This window comes from Triticum urartu, chromosome 7 (assembly GCF_003073215.2).
Source record: "Triticum urartu cultivar G1812 chromosome 7, Tu2.1, whole genome shotgun sequence".
Taxonomy (NCBI): domain Eukaryota; kingdom Viridiplantae; phylum Streptophyta; class Magnoliopsida; order Poales; family Poaceae; genus Triticum; species Triticum urartu.
In genome coordinates this window covers 64,074,821-64,093,329 of record NC_053028.1, presented here as the reverse complement: position 1 = coordinate 64,093,329, position 18,509 = coordinate 64,074,821, and the positions used below count along the sequence as shown (strand labels likewise).

At 45.5% G+C, this 18,509-nt stretch overlaps 1 long non-coding RNA gene across 4 annotated transcripts; it reads left to right on the top strand.

Moving 5' to 3' along the window:
• The first annotated feature begins 784 nt into the window (after positions 1–784).
• LOC125524020 lies at positions 785–6,085 on the top strand. Of its 4 annotated transcripts, none has more exons than XR_007290509.1 (7): positions 785–1,111; positions 1,891–3,121; positions 3,239–3,358; positions 3,521–3,694; positions 3,791–3,951; positions 5,108–5,199; positions 5,758–6,085. It is a non-coding gene; the product is annotated as an uncharacterized LOC125524020 (long non-coding RNA). The 4 variants fall into 4 exon arrangements; XR_007290512.1 differs by lacking the exon at positions 5,758–6,085 and having other exon boundaries at positions 1,891–2,903; positions 2,992–3,121; positions 5,108–5,750; XR_007290510.1 differs by lacking the exon at positions 5,758–6,085 and having other exon boundaries at positions 1,891–3,094; positions 5,108–5,750.
• The last annotated feature ends 12,424 nt before the right edge of the window (positions 6,086–18,509 follow it).

Sequence of the window (18,509 nt, the reverse complement as noted above, 5' to 3'; positions counted from 1 at the left end):
TCTTGAGAAGGATGCTGACGTCTTGGCATGTGGCCACGTCAGAATAATGCACGTACCTGGACACCAGGTGCTTCTTACAAAGGGCACTGTTTACGCCCGGTTTATCTACTACCCCTATAAAAGAAAGAGAGGGCGGAGAACTAAGTCATCCTATCCATCCAAACCTGCAATCTGAAGGCCTACATTCCTCCAAAACATCAAACACGTTTTATACTTTAATTACCCACCAATGCCATTGGGTTACAATCCTCATCTATTACCACTATAAAAGAAAAGAGAAAGACAGATCCAAACAATCACATCCATCCATCGTCAAAATCTAATAGCCCTTAATTTTTCTGTGTTTAACGTTACCAACCACGGGTTAAGCCACGATCGATCGATGGCTAATCTGTCTCGCGGTAAAAAAAAAGAGAAAACCGTCCGCACGACCTCCTCCTTCTCCTCCTGCACGACCTCCTCCTCCTCCCGCGCCGTTTGCCTCCCGCAGCCGCGCCCTTCGCAGCAGCCTCGCGCCGAGCCACAGGAAGCTGCGCCCGTCACCGCCGCCTCGCGCCGCCGGAGCCACGGGAAGCCGCCGCGGGTCGCCGAGAGCCTCCCCAGCCGCGGGAGCCCGCCCCCGCCGCGGGAGCCGCCCGCCGCAGGTCGCCGCCCCGCCGCAGGTCGCCGCCCCGCCGGCGCGCCGTTCGCCGCCGCCATTCACCGCCCGTCGCGCCCCGCGGGAGCCGCCCAGGTCGCCGTCGCGCCGTTCGCCGCCCGCCGCCCATACAAGATCCAGGCATCCAACCCTTTCTCCACGAACCCACTCCAGATTGCTCCATTCATTCCGTAAGAAGGAGAAAAAATCGCCACTGATCGTCCCTTCCTTCTGGTTCAGCCGTCACCAGGTGTGTGTTAAGGGAGGATCGGACACGCGTGTGCCAGGGAGGATGCTGCCACCACGCTCTTCGAAGATGTGCGGAGTCGTCGTGCCTGTACGGTTGACACCTCTACCACCGTCGCTGCCTTCGAGGAGGATTCGTGCCTGCATCTTAATGTTCGCCAAGCCCATTACATCGCTGGTTCAGGACACACAACAAAACAAATCTGAACCTCAGTGACATATTTGCTGGTAAAGTCCTCTCCCTCTTATATCTCGGTAGGATGCATTCTTTAACGATTTATTTGCTGGGGTTTGTTAAGAAATTCCAAAGATTTCAGATTCTGTTTGGTTGTGTCATTCAATATCCCTGGGTGAACAAACTTGTGACTTTGGTTGTTGGTAGCTTAATTATTTGGTCTTCTATCTAATAGACAGATGTCGAGTATAAAATTTGAATCCAACTCTGATTGATAAGACTTGATTTTTTTAATCTTGCTGATGAATGGCCTACTATTTCAACCTCTGATATATTGCTGAATTTATAACCTGTCAGATCAGGGTAGTTACAACCTATGAAATCTTCCTGAACGTTTGAACCTATGGGATTGGGGTAGCCAATTTTGTATCGTTGATACGATGGCTACATAAACAATTCAGCAAGCTACATCTGCTTCATCGGGTTGATGCTTCATGCATGCTCAGCAAGTTTCCTTTCCCTTGAGTCGTCTTGCCATGGGTCGGTTTGTTCTTGCGCAGACAGATGTGTAGACCACATCTTGTAGATGGCTGATATGGATTATGCTCCACCCCTCCATGACTTCACTCGAGTTAATTCCCCGTGATGCGACTGACACAAAACTATCCTCGGTATCCACAAAGATCACCCTGGGTGATGGCCTTCCTAATATTTAGTTATTTTCATTTTTCTGATGCTTATGGCTATAAGTTAACTCCAAATAAGTTTTTTTTTTAAATATGGCACAAAATTGAAAATTCTGATTACATCATGGTGATATTTTTTCTTGTAGGGAGAGAAGGAGGATAAAAAGTGCTGGTCCTCTTCACAGGATAGGTACAGACTTGGCTAAGCGATTACTGCTGCTGCGGTTCATCTACAATGATTTTGGACATTGATTCTTGTTTTACCCTTATTATTACCATTTGCCAACTTAACCATTTCCATCTCTCATGTTAATTCTGAAGACCTTTTATGTATCATGTATCCAAGCAGGCTGCATGTGACGTGAATCAAGGTAACTATATGATGTAGTGAAGTATAAACTCCTCTCCCTATAATATGCAGCCTTCAAACCATAGATTTGTGAATTTTATGCCAGCTGGGCCTCTTTCATTTTAATGCTTGACTCCTAATATTTCATTTCTCCAAGCTTTTGAGTTCTAATATTGTTCTGTATTATGAGCTCTTGAACATTTGCCTGCACAACAATGATCTATAATAATTCCCTTCTAAGCCTAGAGATAGTTGTACACATCATTTATTCAATCCTAAATTACTCTATGCTCTGAATTACTCCCGTGGTGCATTTTATGTCCCCCTTACATCTATATCTATGTCTTCTTACTCATATACATGCTTTCCCATGTAATCATCCTTAACAATTGTCATGTTCAATCTGTAACTACTTATCAGGGTATTTTCTGATTTTTTTATGTTGCCGCTTACTGATCTTACGACATGGAGAGGAGAGGCCAAGTAGCAGCAAGCATGCAGCTATGTCATGCAAACAAACTGATACTGCAGAAAGTCACTGATTGTACAAAACCAGAAAAACAAATTGCAGCGCAAGCATGCAAAGAGACAATTGCGCGAATCACACACATATTCAAATAATAAGGCAGTGAGAGGCTTTATATTAGGCGGTGTACTGCAACAAGGTGCCTCCCTCCATCATCATTCCATTCTTCTCCTGTTTCCTATCTGTCAGCCGCACCTACAACCGGTGCCCCAATCTAGCTCGACAATTGACGGCGGCTACATCTGTTGTGGCCGGCAGCGAGGCAAGCCCTCCTTCTAAACCATGTATGTTGATTTCAAATAGTAGAACTAATTCATACTTTGAAGTTGTTTGTTAATCAGGCTTCCATGGACGTTGATTTCCATTAAACAGTATTTTGCGAACTTCTTGTTCTCTGCAAATTTTGGATGCCGCCGATCAGTGTGACGCCCAAATCCTGGTGGCAAGTCTTTTTCTAATTGAGAGAATTATTTAGGTGCTAATTCAAACAGCATGTCTATAGGTTCGTTGAAATTCCCTAGACAAGTTACTTTCTGAATTCTGACTCTGAGTAGCCGACTCATACTTATTTTTGCGCCTTCAGTTGATTTGCTTCAGTGTGTTTGGTCTTTCTATTCAGGATCCCGGTCTGGAAAACTAGATGGTGTATGGATTCAGAGATGAACATGACGAACGATAGAAGGTCGATTTGGATTATTCTTGGTCCATAACTTTCAATTATTCCACTGCCACACAACTGGTATTCCACTTATCCTTCCTTCCAATTTTTATTTGCAAATTTGTGATGTTTATGGTACCGTTTCAGTGGTTGATTGAAGTAGTGAGGATATTCTGACTATGATGAATTAACAAAATTTTTTTTATGCTGAACCAATCAATTTTTTTATTAAAGTCCTTGCAGTGCTTGTGCTGGCAGGGAGAGAAGGAGAAGTAAGGCGTTGTGGGCAGGGACTGGCTGTGGGTACAAGAAGGCCAGATATGAGATGGTGGAAAGGATGCACGCAGGAGAAGAGAACAGACTGCAACGGAAGGCAGTTTGAGATGTAGTAGTGGACGCCTCTTCCATGATATTCAGGTTGGTGTAAGACTGCTCGCCTTAGATGCAATTGACTGGACATTCGGAGCTAGCTCTAGACAGGATAATTTAGATTGATGAACTATTTTGTGGTAGCAATCTGCGTGTTTAGTGATGCCGCACACGTCCTCTCATCTCGTCACGAACGGCCTGGATGTGGCAGCTGCCGTCAACATCCCAACCGTCACCAGCACGACGTGTTGAATGACATTGGCATCGTCTCACTGGGGCAGCAGCTCAACACCGGCATTATTCTGGTAATGCAAGTCCCGCTCCATCTCCTCTGTTTGCAGTCATTGTTCCAATATTACTGGAGATAAAATCCATTCTAGCTATCGTTGCTGAAGATCATTTGGTGGTGTTCGATCCAGACTAAAAAATTATTCCATGTTGTTTTCAGTAATTATGATCAGCTCAGCCGTAAGATATAGAGAGATCAATCACATCCGATCTTCGATTTAATGTAAATTAGGTGATTTACTGAACCGCGGGTTGCCTGTTTCATGAACAGTACTGCCATTTTAAACAATCTAGGACCTACACTTGATGACGACATTATTATTTATACAGCTGTACTGGGCCATTTGTTAGCAGCAGCCAATTATATGCCAATCTTTATAAAGTTTAAAGACTAAATTCTAGTGACAAAAAGCCTTGTCATACTGGCAGTTATTTTCCAATGAATGTCTGCATATCATTCACTTGTCTTGATGTCTGTCTATAATAAAGTTGGCATGTACCTTTTGTTCAAAATAAAGCATGCTTGGTTTTTGGAGTTGCATCCATCAGCTAACCTTAGAGGAATTCATATATCCACCATGCCGGTGCTTGTTTTGCACAATCTTATACATTAGGACTTTATACTCCTTCACAAAAAACACCCTGGCAAAATATTCGTATGCTACTTTGCCTCATTTCATGAGTGTAGTTTTGGTCACGTATGTTGGAAATATATGCTTGTTCTGTGGTGATGAATCAGAATGGCAAATCTGAAAGGAAGTGATTATTTGTTCATGTGTTGATATAGTGATTCTGTTTGAACTTGAAGGATAAATATGATGGAGCCTTTTTTTTTATTAAAGCTTGTTTTCCCTTGGAATTATTGTTGTAAATACTATATTTGCGGGTGTGCAGTTTGTGATTCTCTATTCATGATAGTTAGATAGATTGGATTCGTTCCTTTATAGCATACACGGACTTGAATTATTTTGTCATTGATGAATATGCATAATGTACTTTCATTTGTTGAGATTTCAAATGAGGTCGTAGGAATCAAAATGGAACTCTCATGTGGCTGATATCGGTTTTATATTATATTTTTAGAAGAAATTTCTATATTTACTTATCTCAAGATATATTTGATTTCATTTTTGTCTCTTGAGACAAGGAGCGAGCAAACTGTTGACTTTGCAGAGAACAATTGTCACTGAATTGCTTTCAAGGCGGATGTTCCATAGACAAACAAGCATGCAATCAACACTGCATGATTTCAATTGGTTTCCAATGTACGTAGCATGTCTATCTGGTTATTTTGCTTTTTGGTTTGTGCACTCATGGAACGAGAAAGAATTGAACCAACCAATTTGCAGGGTGAATATTTAATATTTCATTTTTTTATTCTACCTCATGAAAACTCTAAAGATAATGACCTGTGGTTCTCCTAAAGTATAGTTGTGAGATAAGAATTTTGGTGCATCTAATCAACTACACTGAGAATGAAGCCGCATACAACATGCACCCCTTATGTTGTACAAGAATTGGTTAGTGTATTAAGACATACTAAGGTAATCAGGTGTCTTCACTCCATGCATATGATGCTAAATTGTAGAGTTGCTTGAAAATCATTTAAATTATAGGTTGGTTGTCATATTTTCTAGTGTAATCATAATATCTTTAGAATTTGCATATCTGGTTGTAACATCAGTCGAGGCGTGCATTGCTTGTGCACGCTTACTATATTCCTTGTGTATGAAGCTGCAATTGAAATATGTATGCTATAGCATGTATGTGAGCTTACATTATTTGTTTTATAATTGCTGATTATGATTAGAAATAACATGTAGCCTGGAAAGAAGGAACGATATGAGATAAAAGATGCAGAAAAAGAGGATTAGGCCCGCAGATTGTTATCAAGGAGAACATTGAGCTATGAGGGTGTTTTTTCGGGCAACACCGACGATGGTCTCAGCAGCTATATGATGGTGAACTGTAGCTGTCGTAATATTCTGAGAAATATATTATGATTAATTTTTACTTACCTATCCGATTTTTTTCATTGCGATGATCTGATAGGCCCCATATAGGTGTCTGGATTGTAATAGGTATTTTTCTGGGTTAAGAAGGAAGAATGTTTCGGGTGTTCATTAAGATTATTCTTGATTGGTGAACTGCGATGGCGGATTTAATTTCAATATGCTTTAGGAAAATCTGTTAAGTACATATTACATCAAGATTTAAATTCATAGAGTATGTGAGATGTATGGTAAACCATTGCTCATGTAAGATATTGCTTTATGTAAACTAAAAATGTAAGTTCATATATTTAAATATTATTTTCTAATGAATTTCTATCAAAACGTGCATTGCACGTGCAAGCTTACTAGTACCGTAAAAGACCGAATACCTTAGGGAGTGTTCGGCGTCGCGAGTTTGGCCTTATATGCATCAGCTCTGAATCATGTCTTTGGTCAAATGTTGGGTTTGTCCGGCTCCTGTGTTTTGCTGCCTTACGTTCCGCTCTATCGGCTAAGGCGGCACCAGGAGAACTACTGCGATTGTGCGCTGGTTCATCCGGACGAGCACCTCAATAGAGAAAGCCGAAAACTGACTGTCATGATATAGCGTGAGACTGGTCAACCACTCGATGACCTATCGGAATGTTAGAATTCCTTCGCTTTAACGAAGGGCCGTTTCACAGCCAGGCATATACGCACCTAGAATTCGGATGAATGCGGAGCCACCAGGGGCTATATAGTAGCCCCACTGTCAAACTCCTATGGCTAAGTGAAAGTGTTAAAACATTATAGTCCAGTTGCCTAGTTCGCTGCGCCATCACCTTCTTATTAGGACCAAGACATTGGATTAAGTGTGAATACGCGTTTTCTGCGAACACCCCCGCATTATATGCGTGGGGGCTGAAGCCGACGACTGCAATCTTTCAGGTTATACACATGTGTACATAAACGGCCGCACAGGAGGCATCATATTACTTTCGGGCAAAAGTATAAATACAACCTTAATAAAGTTCATAAAAACATTGTGTTTACAATAGGAATACATGTCACTCAAACATAATATTCTTCGAGCACTGAGCCTCTATCAAACAAGCGCCCTCGAGAACTTGTTCGAAATAGTGCTCGGCAGCCACTCGGCCTATGGTCGAACCCCGCGCCGCAACAGTGGTAGCATCCATCTCCGCCCAGTATGCTTTGACACAGGCAAGGGCCATCCTCGAGCCCTCTATACACGCCGACCTCTTCATCGCATTGATGCGCGGCACCGCTCCAAGGAACTGCTGCACTAAGCTGAAATAGCTGTTCGGCTTCGGTTTTTCCGGCCACAGATGATCTACGATGGACCTCATGGCGAGTCCGGACAACCTGTTGAGTTCGGCCCATTCGGCTAGGTGATCAGTCAATGGAAGCGGACGCTCTGGAACGTTAAACTGCGACCAGAACAGCTTGTCCACTTCACGATCTGTTTGATCTCGGAAGTATTCGGCCGCATCGACAGCGCTCGCCGCCAAGTCCATATATGCGTCTGCCAAACTCCACGGCCGATCCAGCGGGGCATACCGCGGATCTCCAAACTTCCTTCGCAGCAAAAAGGACTTCCCAGCCGCAATATCCCCAGCTTCACGCAACTCTTCCTTCTTTGCCCTCATAGCAGAGCGGGTGTCTTTGCTCGCCACCGCGGCCTTTTCAAGGTCAGTCACCTTCGCTCAGTTTTCTTCTTCAAGGAGCTGGCAGCGGTCGGCAGTGTCTTTTAACTTTACAACCATCTTGGCCATTTTATCTTTGCTCTCGCAATGTGTAGCCTTTTCGGCTCTTAACTCTTCGGCTGCCTTTAAAGCGGCCGCATTACTAATTCTTGCTTGTTCCTTGGCTCGGGCAAGTTCCGCCCGAAGGGTCTCCACGGTGGTAGCTCCATCTGCAGTCACAACATATTAAAGATACTGGCGTTACACTACTCTTACTATGTGACATTCACCAGAAAACATTACTTACCCTGTGCCTCGTCAAGCCGCTTGTTAACAAGCTCGATGTCGGCATCTGCCGCATCCAGTTGCCGCTTTAGCTCGGCAAACTCATTAGTCCGGCTAGCCACCGGAGCTTCCACCACCTGCACATAAAGGCGGTTTGGTTATTACCTGGGACTACGATCCTCTGTTCGCCGCCGTTCTTGACGATAACCAGAGTCTCAGGGGCTGCTATCTACACAGGGCACACCTAAAAAAGTGTGGTACTATCAAAAAGTATATCATTTCACGTACCTCAAAGCCCGTCAGTAGACTCATAAAGGCTTCATGCAATCCGCTTTTGGCAGACGAAATTCTTTCCATCATTGTACCCATCAACGTACGGTGTTCTTCTGAGATGGCCGCTCGCTCCAACAGCTCCCTCAGTACGTCCGACCGCATACCAGACGGTGCCGGACTCTTTTGTTTGCTCTCTTCAAGAGCTGGACGCTGGGGACTTCGGGTGACTATAGGATTATCTTCTGGCCTCACCGGATCCGGAGAGGCCCTCCGCGACGACACTTCAAGGTCGCCCGCTTCTTGAGCGGGGGAGTCCCGGGGAGGCGTTTCGCTCTCCATCATCTCTGGAAGAAGATCCCCCAAAGACGAGCTCTGCTGAGAAGGGCTAAGATCCGAACTGCAAGATAAACGCTTCAGTTATTTTCCTCAGAGCTAAGGTAGTATATCTCCACTATTGAAGTACTTTTTGATTACTTATAGCTTGTTGGAGGGTTGATCCTCGCGTGGACCTTGTGCGGCAAAAGCACCCTCCAAGGCAGGACCCTCTGGTGGAGACTTCTTCTCCCGTTTGGAAGCCTCGGTTTCCGGATCTTCAGAGGCAGTCCTCTTCCTTCCCCGAAGCGAGAGAAGGTCAGATCCTTCCCCTTGGTTATCCTCCTTCACGGAGGCGCTCATTCCCTCGGTTGGAATTGGTAGCGATGGGGGCCCGCTTTCGACCCCATTGTTCCCCCCTTTATCTTCCTTTGAGGGCTCCGGGCAAGGTGCTAGCTCGAGTATCTTTTGCAGTACCAGATTCTCCAAACCCTCAGGAAGGGGGGCCGAACACCGAATCATCTTTGCCCTTGTTAGCCAGTCCTGGTCAAAGAGCGATTTATCAGAACGACATCATGGTAAATGAAAGACGGTGTGCTCGGCTAAAGGATTACTTACTTGGTCGGCGGTACGGTTGCTGCTCAGGCCCACGTCCTCGGTAGTATCCGGACACTCTACTTGGGGTCCGAAGAATGATTTGTACATCTCCTCGTGCGTCAGGCCAAGGAAATTCTGAATAGTGCGCGGCCCTTCTAGGTTGAACTACCACATGCGGAGGGGCCAGCGTTTGCAAGGCTGGACTCGACGAACCAGCATGACTTGCACCACCGTAACCAGAATGAAATCTCCTTCGAAGAGATCTTGAATGCGGCTCTGCAGTATAGGCACGTCCTTGGCTGGACCCCAGCTCAGTCCTCTGCTAATCCATGATATCAGTTGTGGTGGAGGGCCCGAGCGAAAAGCAGGGGCAACCACCCACTTGGCACTTCTGGGAGCTGTGATGTAAAACCACTCCCGTTGCCATAATCTGGACACCTCTGGAAAGGAACCTTTTGGCCACATAGCTCTTGCTATCTTGCTTATTAATGCGCCTCCGCACGCTGCATACTGCCCCTCGACCATCTTCGGCTTCACGTCAAAAGTCTTGAGCCACAGGCCGAAGTGAGGGGTAATGCGGAGGAAGGCCTCACACACGACAATGAATGCCGAGATGTGGAGAAAGGAGTCCGGGGCTAGATCGTGGAAATCTAGCCCGTAATAGAACATCAAACCCCTAACAAAGGGATCTAGGGTGAGGCCTAGACCTCGGAGGAAGTGGGAGATGAACACAACGTTCTCGTTGGGTTCAGGAGTAGGGACGACCTGCCCTCAGGCAGGCAGCCGATGCGAAACCTCGGCGGTCAGGTATCTGGCCTCCCTCAACTTCTTTATATCCTCTTCCGTAACGGAGGAGGGCATCCACCAGCCTTGAAGGCTAGATCCGGACATGATTGAAGGTCCGAAGCACCTGACCTGGGCTTTGGGTGTTAGAACTCGAGGCGGGGGAAGGATTCGATTGAGCACGGGAGGGAAAAAAGTAAGCCTTGTCCCTTTATAAAGAGGGTGAATATCAAGCGTCCTCTTTGTAGCCCTTTGGGACTTGCCTATAATCTAGGAGTCATAGACACGGTTGGGTTACCCACGACCGTATTGATGAGAATCCCATAATTAGGGGAACACGATCTTTGCTTTGACAAGACGTGTCAAGAAACCGCCTCGCGTTATGTGTGGAGCTGGTTGAAGAAAAACGGTTCGAATAATCACCGAACCGTGGCATGATGTCATGTTGCCAAAACGTGTCAGCAGATTAAGATTTGTGGAAATATTATTCTCTCTACGGTGGAATGTGGAACTTATTTTGCAGGGTCGAACACTATCCTTGTATTCAAATTCTTCCGTGGTGTATTCGGAGGAGGAACCCGCCTTGCAATGCCGAAGACAATACTGCGCGCCGGACTCATCGTCATTGAAGCCTGGTTCAGGGGCTACTGAGGGAGTCCTGGATTAGGAGGTTTCCGGACAGCCAGACTATATCCTTTGGCCGGACTGTTGGACTATGAAGATACAATATTGAAGACTTCATCTCGTGTTCAGATGGGACTCTACTTGGCGTGGAAGGCAAGCTAGGCAGTACGGATATGGATATCTCCTCCTTTGTAACCGATCTTGTGTATCCCTAACCCTCTCCGGTGTCTATATAAACCGAAGGGTTTAGTCCGTAGGACATAACAAAAAACATACAATCATACCATAGGCTAGCTTCTAGGGTTTAGCCTCTCCGATCTCATGGTAGATCAACTCTTGTAATACCTATATCATCAAGAATAAATCAAGCAGGACGTAGGGTTTTACCTCCATCAAGAGGGCCCGAACCTGGGTAAAACATCGTGTTCCCTGCCTCCCGTTACCATCCGCCTTAGACGCACAGTTCGGGACCCCCTACCCGAGATCCGCCGATTTTGACACCGACAGTCATGCACCCTTAAAGAGTGGTCTATTTCTGATGAATCTCGATAGTAGTGATACACATATTCATAATGTTGAAGCCAAAAGATGCAGAGTTGATAATGATAGTGCAACTTATTTGTGGCACTGCCGTTTAGGTCATATCGGTGTAAAGCGCATGAAGAAACTACATACTGATGGACTTTTGGAATCACTTGATTATGAATCACTTGGTACTTGCGAACCGTGCCTCATGGGCAAGATGACTAAAACGCCGTTCTCCGGTACTATGGAGAGAGCAACAGATTTGTTGGAAATCATACATACAGATGTATGTGGTCCGATGAATGTTGAGGCTCGTGGCGGATATCGTTATTTTCTCACCTTCATAGATGATTTAAGCAGATATGGGTATATCTACTTAATGAAACATAAGTATGAAACATTTGAAAAGTTCAAAGAATTTCAGAGTGAAGTTGAAAATCATTGTAACAAGAAAATAAAGTTTCTATGATCTGATCGTGGAGGAGAATATTTGAGTTACGAGTTTGGTCTACATTTGAAACAATGCGGAATAGTTTCGCAACTCACGCCACCCGGAACACCACAGCGTAATGGTGTGTCCGAACGTCGTAATCGTACTTTATTAGATATGGTGCGATCTATGATGTCTCTTACTGATTTACCGCTAACATTTTGGGGTTATGCTTTAGAGACAGCTGCATTCACGTTAAATAGGGCACCATCGAAATCCGTTGAGACGACACCTTATGAACTGTGGTTTAGCAAGAAACCAAAGTCGTCATTTCTGAAAGTTTGGGGCTGCGATGCTTATGTGAAAAAGCTTCAACCTGATAAGCTCGAACCCAAATCGGAGAAATGTGTCTTCATAGGATACCCAAAGGAGACTGTTGGGTACACCTTCTATCACAGATCCGAAGGCAAGACATTCGTTGCTAAGAATGGATCCTTTCTAGAGAAGGAGTTTCTCTCGAAAGAAGTGAGTGGGAGGAAAGTAGAACTTGATGAGGTAACTGTACCTGCTCCCTTATTTGAAAGTAGTACATCACAGAAACCGGTTTCTGTGACACCTACACCAATTAGTGAGGAAGCTAATGATAATGATCATGAAACTTCAGATCAAGTTACTACCGAACCTCGTAGATCAACCAGAGTAAGATCCACACCAGAGTGGTACGGTAATCCTGTTTTGGAAGTCATGCTACTAGATCATGATGAACCTACGAACTATGAAGATGCGATAGTGAGCCCAGATTCCGCAAAATGGCTAGAAGCCATGAAATCTGAGATGGGATCCATGTATGAGAACAAAGTGTGGACTTTGGTTGACTTGCCCGTTGATCGGCAAGCAATTGAGAATAAATGGATCTTCAAGAAGAAGACTGACGCTGACGGTAATGTTACTGTCTACAAAGCTCGACTTGTTGCGAAAGGTTTTCGACAAGTTCAAGGGATTGACTACGATGAGACCTTCTCACCCGTAGCGATGCTTAAGTCTGTCCGAATCATGTTAGCAATTGCCGCATTTTATGATTATGAAATTTGGCAGATGGATGTCAAAACTGCATTCCTGAATGGATTTCTGGAAGAAGAGTTGTATATGATGCAACCAAAAGGTTTTGTGGATCCAAAGGGAGCTAACAAAGTGTGCAAGCTCCAGCGATCCATTTATGGACTGGTGCAAGCCTCTTGGAGTTGGAATAAACACTTTGATAGTGTGATCAAAGCATTTGGTTTTGTATAGACTTTTGGAGAAGCCTGTATTTATAAGGAAGTGAGTGGGAGCTCTGTAGCATTTCTGATATTATATGTGGATGAAAAATTACTGATTGGAAATGATATAGAATTTCTGGATAGCATAAAGGGATACTTGAATAAGAGTTTTTCAATGAAAGACCTCGGTGAAGCTGCTTACATATTGGGCATTAAGATCTATAGAGATAGATCAAGACGCTTAATTGGACTTTCACAAAGCACATACCTTGACAAAGTTTTGAAGAAGTTCAAAATGGATCAAGCAAAGAAAGGGTTCTTGCCTGTATTACAAGGTGTGAAGTTGAGTAAGACTCAATGTCCGACCACCGCAGAAGATAGAGAGAAAAATGAAAGATGTTCCCTATGCTTCAGCCATAGGCTCTATCATGTATGCAATGCTGTGTACCAGGACTAATGTGTGCCTTGCTATAAGTCTAGCAGGGAGGTACCAAAGTAATCCAGGAGTGGATCACTGGACAACGGTCAAGAACATCCTGAAGTACCTGAAAAGGACTAAGGATATGTTTCTCGTATATGGAGGTGACAAAGAGCTCATCATAAATGGTTACGTAGATGAAAGCTTTGACACTGATCCGGACGATTCTAAATCGCAAGCCGGATACATGTTTACATTGAACGGTGGAGCTGTCAGTTGGTGTAGTTCTAAACAAAGCGTCGTGGCGGGATCTACATGTGAAGCGGAGTACGTAGCTGCTTTGGAAGCAGCAAATGAAGGAGTCTGGATGAAGGAGTTCATATCCTATCTAGGTGTCATACCTAGTGCATCGGGTCCAATGAAAATCTTTTGTGACAATACTGGTGCAATTGCCTTGGCGAAGGAATCCGGATTTCACAAGAGAACCAAGCACATCAAGAGACGCTTGAATTCCATTCGGGATTTAGTCCAAGTGGGAGACATAGAAATTTGCAAGATACATACGGATCTGAATGTTGCAGACCCGCTGACTAAGCCTGTTCCACGAGCAAAACATGATCAGCACCAAGGCTCCAAGGGTGTTAGAATCATTACTGTGTAATCTAGATTATTGACTCTAGTGCAAGTGGGAGACTGAAGGAAATATGCCCTAGAGGCAATAATAAAGTTATTATTTATTTCCTTATATCATGATAAATGTTTATTATTCATGCTAGAATTGTATTAACCGGAAACATAATACATGTGTGAATACATAGACAAACAGAGTGTCACTAGTATGCCTCTACTTGACTAGCTCGTTGATCAAAGATGGTTATGTTTCCTAACCATAGACATGAGTTGCCATTTGATTAACGAGATCACATCATTAGGAGAATGATGTGATTGACTTGACCCATTCCGTTAGCTTAGCACTTGATCGTTTAGTTTGTTCCTATTGCTTTATTCATAACTTATACATGTTCCTATGACTATGAGATTATGCAACTCCCGTTTACCGGAGAAACACTTTGTGTGCTACCAAACGTCACAACGTAACTGGGTGATTATAAAGGTGCTCTACAGGTTTCTCCGAAGGTACTTGTTGGGTTGACGTATTTCGAGATTAGGATTTGTCACTCCGATTGTCGGAGAGGTATCTCTGGGCCCTCTCGGTAATACACATCACTCAAGCCTTGCAAGCATTGCAACTAATAAGTTAGTTGCGGCATGATGTATTACGGAACGAGTAAAGAGACTTGCCGGTAACGAGATTGAAATAGGTATTGAGATACCGACGATCGAATCTCGGGCAAGTAACATACCGATGACAAAGGGAACAACGTATGTTGTTATGCGGTCTGACCGATAAAGATCTTCGTAGAACATGTAGGAACCAATATGAGCATCCAGGTTCCGCTATTGGTTATTGACCGGAGACGTGTCTCGGTCATGTCTACATAGTTCTCGAACCCGTAGGGTCCGCACACTTAAAGTTCGGTGACGATCGTAATTAGGGTTTTTTGTGTTTTGATGTACCAAAGGTTGTTCGGAGTCCCGGATATGATCACGGACATGACGAGGATTCTCTAAATGGTCAAGACATAAATATTGATATATTGGAAGCCTATATTTGGATATCGGAATCGTTCCGGGTGAAATCGGGATTTTACCGGAGTACCGGGGGGTTACCGGAACCCTCCCGGGGTTAATGGGCCTACATGGGCCCTAAGGGAGAAGAGGAGGGCCGGCCAGGGCAGGCCGCGCGCCCCTCCCCCTAGTCCGAATAGGACAAGGAAGGGGGGCGGCGCCCCCCTTTCCTCTTTCCCCCTTCCCCTTTCCTTCTCCAACAAGGCAAGAGGGGGGAGTCCTACTCCCGGTGGGAGTAGGACTCCTCCAGGCGCACCCCTAGGGGCCGGCCGCACCTCCCCCTCCCTCCTTTATATACGGGGGCAGGGGGCACCCCATGACACACAAGTTGATCTTCGTGATCGTTCCTTAGCCGTGTGCGGTGCCCCCTTCCACCATATTCCACCTCGTTCATATCATAGCCGTGCTTAGGCGAAGCCCTGCGTCGATAGAACATCATCACCGTCATCACGCCGTCGTGATGACAAAACTCTCCCTCAACACTCGGCTGGATCGGAGCTCGAGGGACCTCACCGAGTTGAACGTGTGTAGAACTCGGAGGTATCGTACGTTCGGTACATGGATCGGTCGGATTGGGAAGACGTACGACTACTTTCTCTACGTTGTGTCAACGCTTCTTTTGCCGGTCTACGAGGGTACGTAGACAACACTCTCCCCACTCATTGCTATGCATCACCATGATCTTGCGTGTGCGTAGGAATTTTTTTGAAATTACTACATTACCCAACAGAGTTTTATTCAAAGCGAACTGTCAAGGGGTTCCCATAACACCCAACCGCGTAAGGAATGCCAAATCAAGGAACATAACACCGGTATGACGGAAACTAGGGCGGCAAGAGTGGAACAAAACACCAGGCATAACATTGAGCCTTCCACCCTTTACAAGTATATAGATGCATTAGAGTAAGTAAGATATAATAATGATGTCCCAACAAAATCCATGTTCCAACATGGAACAAACTTCATCTTCACCTGCAACTAGCAACGCTATAAGAGGGGCTGAGCAAAGCGGTAACATAGCCAAACAACGGTTTGCTAGGAAAGGTGGGTTAGAGGCTTGACATGGCAATATGGGAGGCATGATATAGCAAGTGGTAGGTAGCGCGGCATGGCAATAGAGTGGTCAACTAGCAAGCAAAGATATAAGTGATTTTGAGGGTATGGTCATCTTGCCTGAGATCCCGCAAGGAAGAAGAACGAGTCCATCAAGAAGACAAATGGACGTAGTCGAACGAATCCTCACAACTCGGGAACGGAACAGAAGCTAACGAGAGAAGCAACCCGGAAAGAAGCAAGCAACATAGTAAACAACCATCACATAAACATGACATGATGCACAACCAAGTATGATGCATGTACAATTTAATGAAGCATGGCATGGCAAAGTGCACAAACAATACTACAAATTAAGTGGAGCTCCATATGCAACGAGTTGCATATTGACGGAACACCACATGACTTATTTAGTTCTCTCCCATTTATGTACTCAACAATATTAAATGTTGGTTAGCATGGCAAGAGGTGAAGCATATGAAAACTACCTATCTAGGCAAGTTTAAATGAGGCCGGATCAACAAGAAACAAGTCCAGAAAAACCTCATGAGCATATATTAGATTTGGTACTGTTCTGCCCTAAACACAATTTTAGAGTTGTTAAACATGCAAAGTAATGCCACCATGTTAAACTAGGCGTTTTTCTACCCCATTTACATATAAAGATTATTTAAAACCGAGCTACGGTTATTTAGTTATGAAATAAATCATTTTAACATGGCATTTAAGCAAATTAATGCAAACCGCAGTTTAAACATTTTAAACATGCATGAAAGTTGGAAATTATGAAACTAGACAAAATTCTAAGCATGTTTCATATATAAAACATTTCAATCCGATGCACGATTGTGGAATTATTAAATGCATGATCAACAAGGGTTTTTCTGTAAAAACTGCCGTCTCTGGAAATTAGAAAAAAATCATCCTCGCAGGGGAAAAAACATCACGGGCCAGATCTGAGGCAAACTGGGCCGCGGGGAGCTGCTGGTTGCTCACCATGGGTTGGGCCCAGACGGTGGAACAGGAGGCCTGGTAGGCCTAGAGCGGTGCTGGGCCTCGCAGGCCGATCGAAGCAGGGGAGCGCGGTCAACGCTCGGGATGAGCGACTCTACCGGTCTCGTTTCTAAAGAACAGAAAACAGCAGCAGAAGCGTGGCGATGCAGAAGACGGCGCGGGGGTGGGGGTTTTGGTCGAGGGCGACGGGATCCAAGCACGGAAAACGAGGATGGCCAATGACGAACTCCCTCGTTGGGGTCCATGGCGGCTGAATCTGGTCATGTGAGGTCGAGGAGGAGCGGAACCCGGCACTGTAACAGAGAGCAGCGAGAGAGGGGGTCAGTGAGACATCGGAAGCTTCAGCGAAATAGAGACAGGGGAAGGGAGCAGGTGCAGCGAGGACGACCTGGCCATGACCTTCGTCGGCAGCGGGCATGGGTGCTCGAGGTGGTCGTGGGATGGAGCGTTGGGGTCGGACCCTGTATAGAGGAGGCCGCAGGCGAGGCGGAGGATGGCGGGGCGTGGAGCTCCTGCTGGTGGCGTTGCTTGCGGCCGGCTCGCGCAGAGGGCAGAGGAGGCCGCGGGGTCCTGGTGGAGCTCGCTGTCGACGAGGGTCGCCGAAGAGGAGCTCAAGGAGGAGAGGGGCGGTCAAGGCAGGGTTGTCGATGAAGGGATGCAGGTCCGCAGAAGGTAGAACGACACGACGGCGAGGTCCGACGTCCTCCCGGACGGCTGGATCAAGGGGCTTGGAGTCCCCGAGCTGCACGGAACAAGGAGGCTGCACCGGCTGCTGTAATGCCCCGGACACACCCGCCGGTGGTCGTTACTCCTGGCGGGATCTAGACTGGCCCCACAGATCAATGCTAGTCTTTTCTGTGCACTTTGTCCTCACTCGTGCGCACCCGGGAGCAACTTCCCGGTCGGTCACCCATCCTGAAATTACTCCAAGCCGAGCACGCTTAACTTTGGAGTTCTGTCCGAATGGGCTTCTGGAAAAGAAGGAAATTCCTTATTGATATGAGTATTCTATCATCCCTATTAAGCGAGGCTATCACAGCTGCGGAGGGAGCAGAGGATGGCTTGAAGGATGGATTTGGTGGTGGATGAAAGGGAGGAGGGAAGGAGGCGGCGATTGGGTGGCGCTGAAATCTAGGGAGGTGGATCTCGAGGAAGACAAGAGGAGTGGATCTGGTTGGTGGCTGAGGAAAACGAGGAGGATGCGGCGGCGACCGAGGGGATGGATGGGACAAGCTCCTAAGATCTAGGTTTTGAAGGAAATATGCCCTAGAGGCAATAATAAATTTATTATTTATTTCCTTATATCATGATAAAAGTTTATTATTCATGCTAGAATTGTATTAACCGGAAACATAATACATGTGTGAATACATAGACAAACAAAGTGTCACTAGTATGCCTCTACTTGACTAGCTCGTTAATCAAAGATGGTTATGTTTCCTAACCATGGACAAAGAGTTGTTATTTGATTAACGGGATCACATCATTAGTTGAATGATCTGATTGACATGTCCCATTCCATTAGCTTAGCACCCGATCATTTAGTATGTTGCTATTGCTTTCTTCATGACTTATACATGTTCCTATGACTATGAGATTATGCAACTCCCGTTTGCCGGAGGAACACTTTGTGT